Source organism: Bombina bombina, chromosome 6, assembly GCF_027579735.1.
Source record: "Bombina bombina isolate aBomBom1 chromosome 6, aBomBom1.pri, whole genome shotgun sequence".
NCBI classification, from domain to species: Eukaryota; Metazoa; Chordata; class Amphibia; order Anura; family Bombinatoridae; genus Bombina; species Bombina bombina.
The window spans coordinates 652558748-652565510 of record NC_069504.1 but is presented as its reverse complement, the minus strand read 5'-3'; positions in this window follow the sequence as shown (position 1 = coordinate 652565510).

Sequence of the window (6763 nt, the reverse complement as noted above, 5' to 3'; positions counted from 1 at the left end):
TAGTGGAGTGAGCTGTGATTCTTTCAGGAGGCTGCCGTCCGGCAGTCTCATAAGCCAATCGGATAATGCTTTTAAGCCAAAAGGAAAGAGAGGTAGAAGTCGCTTTTTGACCTCTCCTTTTACCAGAATAAACAACAAACAAGGAAGATGTTTGTCTGAAATCTTTAGTAGCCTCTAAATAGAATTTTAGAGCACGGACTACGTCCAAATTGTGTAACAAACGTTCCTTCTTTGAAACTGGATTCGGACACAAAGAAGGTACAACTATCTCCTGGTTAATATTTTTGTTGGAAACAACTTTCGGAAGAAAACCAGGCTTAGTACGCAAAACCACCTTATCTGCATGGAACACCAGATAGGGCGGAGAACACTGCAGAGCAGATAACTCTGAAACTCTTCTAGCAGAAGAAATTGCAACCAAAAACAAAACTTTCCAAGATAATAACTTAATATCTACGGAATGTAAGGGTTCAAACGGAACCCCTTGAAGAACTGAAAGAACTAGATTTAGACTCCAGGGAGGAGTCAAAGGTCTGTAAACAGGCTTGATCCTAACCAGAGCCTGAACAAATGCTTGAACATCTGGCACAGCTGCCAGTCTTTTGTGAAGTAAAACAGATAAAGCAGAGATCTGTCCCTTCAGAGAACTTGCAGATAATCCTTTCTCCAAACCTTCTTGTAGAAAGGATAGAATCTTAGGAATTTTTATCTTGTTCCATGGGAATCCTTTAGATTCACACCAACAGATATATTTTTTCCATATTTTATGGTAAATTTTTCTAGTTACAGGCTTTCTAGCCTGAATCAGAGTATCTATTACAGAATCTGAAAACCCACGCTTTGATAAAATCAAGCGTTCAATCTCCAAGCCGTCAGTTGGAGGGAAACCAGATTCGGATGTTCGAATGGACCCTGAACAAGAAGGTCCTGTCTCAAAGGTAGCTTCCATGGTGGAGCCGATGACATATTCACCAGGTCTGCATACCAAGTCCTGCGTGGCCACGCAGGAGCTATCAAGATCACTGAGGCCCTCTCCTGATTGATCCTGGCTACCAGCCTGGGGATGAGAGGAAACGGTGGGAATACATAAGCTAGGTTGAAGGTCCAAGGTGCTACTAGTGCATCTACTAGGGTCGCCTTGGGATCCCTGGATCTGGACCCGTAGCAAGGAACCTTGAAGTTCTGACGAGACGCCATCAGATCCATGTCTGGAATGCCCCATAATTGAGTTATTTGGGCAAAGATTTCCGGATGGAGTTCCCACTCCCCCGGATGGAATGTCTGACGACTCAGAAAATCCGCTTCCCAATTTTCCACTCCTGGGATGTGGATCGCAGACAAGTGGCAGGAGTGATCCTCCGCCCATTGAATTATCTTGGTCACTTCTTTCATCGCCAGGGAACTCCTTGTTCCCCCCTGATGATTGATATATGCAACGGTCGTCATGTTGTCTGACTGAAACCTTATGAAGTTGGCCTTGCTAGTTGATGCCAAGCTCTGAGAGCATTGAATATCGCTCTCAGTTCCAGAATGTTTATCGGGAGAAGAGACTCTTCCCGAGACCATAGACCCTGAGCTTTCAGGGATTCCCAGACCGCGCCCCAGCCCACTAGGCTGGCGTCGGTCGTGACAATGACCCACTCTGGTCTGCGGAAGCTCATTCCCTGTGACAGATTGTCCAGGGTCAGCCACCAACGGAGTGAATCTCTGGTCTTTTGATCTGCTTGAATCGTCGGAGACAAGTCTGTATAATCCCCATTCCACTGTCTGAGCATGCACAGTTGTAATGGTCTTAGATTAATTCGTGCAAAAGGAACTATGTCCATTGTTGCAACCATCAATCCTATTACTTCCATGCACTGCGCTATGGAAGGACGAGGAACAGAATGAAGTACTTGACAAGAGCTTAGAAGTTTTGATTTTCTGACCTCTGTCAGAAAAATCCTCATTTCTAAGGAATCTATTATTGTTCCCAAGAAGGGAACTCTTGTTGACGGGGACAGAGAACTTTTTTCTTTGTTCACCTTCCATCCGTGAGATCTGAGAAAGGCTAGGACAATGTCCGTATGAGCCTTTGCTTTTGACAGGGACGACGCTTGAATCAGGATGTCGTCCAAGTAAGGTACTACTGCAATGCCCCTTGGTCTTAGAACCGCTAGAAGGGACCCTAGTACCTTTGTGAAAATCCTTGGAGCAGTGGCTAATCCGAATGGAAGTGCCACAAACTGGTAATGCTTGTCCAGAAAAGCGAACCTTAGGAACTGATGATGTTCCTTGTGGATAGGAATATGTAGGTACGCATCCTTTAAATCCACGGTAGTCATAAATTGATTTTCCTGGATAGTAGGTAGGATCGTTCGAATAGTTTCCATTTTGAACGATGGTACCCTGAGAAATTTGTTTAGGATCTTTAGATCCAAAATTGGTCTGAATGTTCCCTCTTTTTTGGGAACTATGAACAGATTGGAATAAAATCCCATTCCTTGTTCTCTTATTGGAACTGGATGTATCACTCCCATCTTTAACAGGTCTTCTACACAATGTAAGAATGCCTGTCTCTTTATTTGGTTTGAAGATAATTGAGACCTGTGGAACCTTCCCCTTGGGGGTAGTTCCTTGAATTCCAGGAGATAACCTTGAGAAACTATTTCTAGCGCCCAAGGATCCTGAACATCTCTTGCACAAGCCTGAGCAAAGAGAGAAAGTCTGCCCCCCACTAGATCCGGTCCCGGATCGGGGGCTATCCCTTCATGCTGTTTTGGTAGCAGTGGTAGGCTTCTTGGCCTGCTTACCCTTGTTCCAGCCTTGCATTGGTTTCCAGGCTGGTTTGGGTTGTGAAGTATTACCCTCTTGCTTAGAGGATACAGAATTAGAGACTGGTCCGTTTCTGCGAAAGGGACGAAAATTAGGCTTATTTTTAGCCTTAAAAGACCTATCCTGTGGGAGGGCGTGGCCCTTTCCCCCAGTGATGTCTGAAATAATCTCTTTCAAATCAGGTCCAAATAATGTTTTACCTTTGAAAGGAATGTTAAGCAATTTTGTCTTGGAAGACACATCCGCTGACCAAGACTTTAGCCAAAGCGCTCTGCGCGCCACGTCAGCAAACCCTGAATTTTTCGCCGCTAATCTAGCTAATTGCAAAGCGGCATCTAAAACAAAAGAGTTAGCCAATTTAAGTGCTTGAACTCTGTCCATAACCTCCTCATACGAAGATTCTTTACTGAGCGATTTTTCTAGTTCCTCGAACCAGAAACACGCTGCCGTAGTGACAGGAACAATGCATGAAATTGGTTGTAGAAGGTAACCTTGCTGTACAAAAATCTTTTTAAGCAAACCCTCTAATTTCTTATCCATAGGATCTTTGAAAGCACAACTATCTTCGTTATAGGAATAGTAGTGTGTTTGTTTAGAGTAGAAACCGCCCCCTCGACCTTGGGGACTGTCTGCCATAAGTCCTTTCTGGGGTCGACTATAGGAAATAATTTCTTAAATATAGGGGGGGGAACAAAAGGTATGCCGGGCCTTTCCCACTCTTTATTTACTATGTCCGCCACCCGCTTGGGTATAGGAAAAGCGTCGGGGGGCACCGGAACCTCTAGGAACTTGTCCATCTTACATAATTTCTCTGGAATGACCAAATTGTCACAATCATCCAGAGTAGATAACACCTCCTTAAGCAGTGCGCGGAGATGTTCTAATTTAAATTTAAATGTCACAACATCAGGTTCAGCTTGATGAGAAATTTTTCCTGAATCTGAAATTTCTCCATCAGACAAAACCTCCCTCATGGCCCCTTGAGATTGGTGTGAGGGTATGTCAGAACAGTTATCATCAGCGTCCTCTTGCTCTTCAGTGTTTAAAACAGAGCAATCGTGCTTTCTCTGATAAGTAGGCATTTTGGATAAAAGATTTGCTATGGAGTTATCCATTACAGCCGTTAATTGTTGCATGGTAATAAGTATTGGCGCACTAGATGTACTAGGGGCCTCCTGTGTGGGCATAACTGGTGTAGACACAGTAGGGGATGATGTAGTATCATGTTTACTCCCCTCATTTGAGGAATCATCTTGGGCAATATCATTATCTGTGGCATTACTGTCCTTACTTTGTTTGGACACTATGGCACAATTATCACATAAATTTAAATGGGGAGACACATTGGCTTTCATACATATAGAACATAGCTTATCTGATGGTACAGACATGTTAAACAGGCTTAAACTTGTCAACAAAGCACAAAAAACGTTTTAAAATAAAACCGTTACTGTCACTTTAAATTTCAAACTGAAAACACTTTATTACTGAATATGTGAAAAAGTATGAAGGAATTGTTCAAAATTTCACCACAGTGTCTTAAAGCATTAAAAGTATTGCACACCAAATTTCAGAGCTTTAACCCTTAAATTAACGGAACAGGAGCCGTTTTTACATTTAACCCCTATACAGTCCCAGAATGAGGCTCTGTCTATAACTAGAAAGGCCCCCATCTGAAAAAGGTGTCCAACACAGTGCCTGCCGTTTTTCTAAACATTCCCCAAGATTATAATACCAATAATTAGTTAGAATCTGCATAATATGCCTAGTAAAGCAATTGTTTTAGCCCAGAAAAATGTCTACCAGTTTTTAAGCCCTTTTTGAAGCCCTTTATTCTTTTATGTTTAACTAAGAAAATGGCTTACCGGTCCCCATGAGGGGAAATTACAGCCTTCCAGCATTACATGGTCTTGTTAGAAATATGGCTAGTCATACCTTAAGCAGAAAAGTCTGCTAACTGTTTCCCCCAACTGAAGTTACTTCATCTCAACAGTCCTGTGTGGAAACAGCAATCGATTTTAGTTACTGTCTGCTAAAATCATCTTCCTCTTACAAACAGAAATCTTCATCCTTTTCTGTTTCAGAGTAAATAGTACATACCAGCACTATTTTAAAATAACAAACACTTGATAGAAGAATAAAACTACATTTAAACACCAAAAAACTCTTAACCATCTCCGTGGAGATGTTGCCTGTGCAACGGCAAAGAGAATGACTAGGGTGGGCGGAGCCTAGGAGGGATCATGTGACCAGCTTTGCTGGGACTCTTTGCCATTTCCTGTTGGGGAAGAGAATATCCCACAAGTAAGGATGACGCCGTGGACCGGACACACCAATGTTGGAGAAATTATGTTTTCTTTCATGTAATTGGCAAGAGTCCATGAGCTAGTGACATATGGGATATCAATACCCAAGATGTGGAGTCTTCCACTCAAGAGTCACTAGAGAGGGAGGGAATAAAATCAAAACAGCCATATTCCGCTGAAAAAATAATCCACAACCCAAAAAATAAGTTATTTTCACTTTTGAAAGAAAAAAACTTAAATCAAAAGCAGAAGAATCAAACTGAAACAGCTGCCTGAAGAACTTTTCTACCAAAAACTGCTTCCGAAGAAGCAAATACATCAAAATGGTAGAATTTAGTAAATGTATGCAAAGAGGACCAAGTTGCTGCTTTGCAAATCTGATCAACTGAAGCTTCATTCTTAAAAGCCCACGAAGTGGAGACTGATCTAGTAGAATGAGCTGTAATTCTCTGAGGCGGGGTTTGACCAGACTCCAAATAAGCTTGATGAATCAAAAGTTTCAACCAAGAAGCCAAAGAAATAGCAGAAGCTTTCTGACCTTTCCTAGGACCAGAAAATAAAACAAATAAACTGGAAGTCTTCCTGAAATTTTTAGTAGCTTCCACATAATATTTCAAAGCTCTTACCACATCCAAAGAATGTAAGGATTTCTCCAAAGAATTCTTAGGATTAGGACACAAGGAAGGGACAACAATCTCTCCACTAATGTTGTTAGAATTCACAACCTTAGGTAAAAATTGAAAAGAAGTCCGCAAAACTGCCTTATCCTGATGAAAAATCAGAAAAGAAGACTCACAAGAAAGAGCAGATAGCTCAGAAACTCTTCTAGCAGAAGAAATAGCCAAAAGGAACAATACTTTCCAGGAAAGTAGTTTAATGTCCAAAAAATGCATAGGCTCAAATGGAGGAGCCTTCAGATCCAAATTAAGACTCCAAGGAGGAGAAATTGATCCAATGACAGGCTTAATACGAACTAAAGCCTGTACAAAACAGTGAATATCAGGAAGTATAGCAATCCTTCTGTGAAATAAAACAGAAAGAGCGGAGATCCGTCCCCTCAAGGAACCCGCAGACAAACCCCTATCCAAACCACCCTGAAGGAACTATAAAATTCTAGGAATACTAAAAGAATGCCAGGAGAATTTATGAGAAGAACACCATGAAATGTAAGTCTTCCAAACTCCATAATAAATCTTTCTAGAGACAGATTTACGAGCTTGTAACATAGTATTAATCACTGAATCAGAGAAACCTCTATGACTTAGAACTAAGCGTTCAATTTCCATACCTTCAAATTTAATGATTTGAGATCCTGATGGAAAAACGGACCTTGAGATAGTAGGTCCGGCCGTAACGGAAGTGGCCAAGGCGGGCAACTGGACATCCGAACCAGATCCGCATACCAAAACCTGTGTGTCCATGCTGGAGCCACCAGCAACACAAAAGAGAACTAGAGGCGGGAAGATGTAAGCAGGTTGATAACACCAAGGAAGTGTCAGCGCATCCACTGCTTCTGCCTGAACATCCCTGGACCTGGACAGGTATCTGGGAAGTTTCTTGTTTAGATGAGAGGCCATGAGATCTATCTCTGGAAGCCCCCACATCTGAACAATCTGAGAAAACACATCTGGATGGAGAGACCA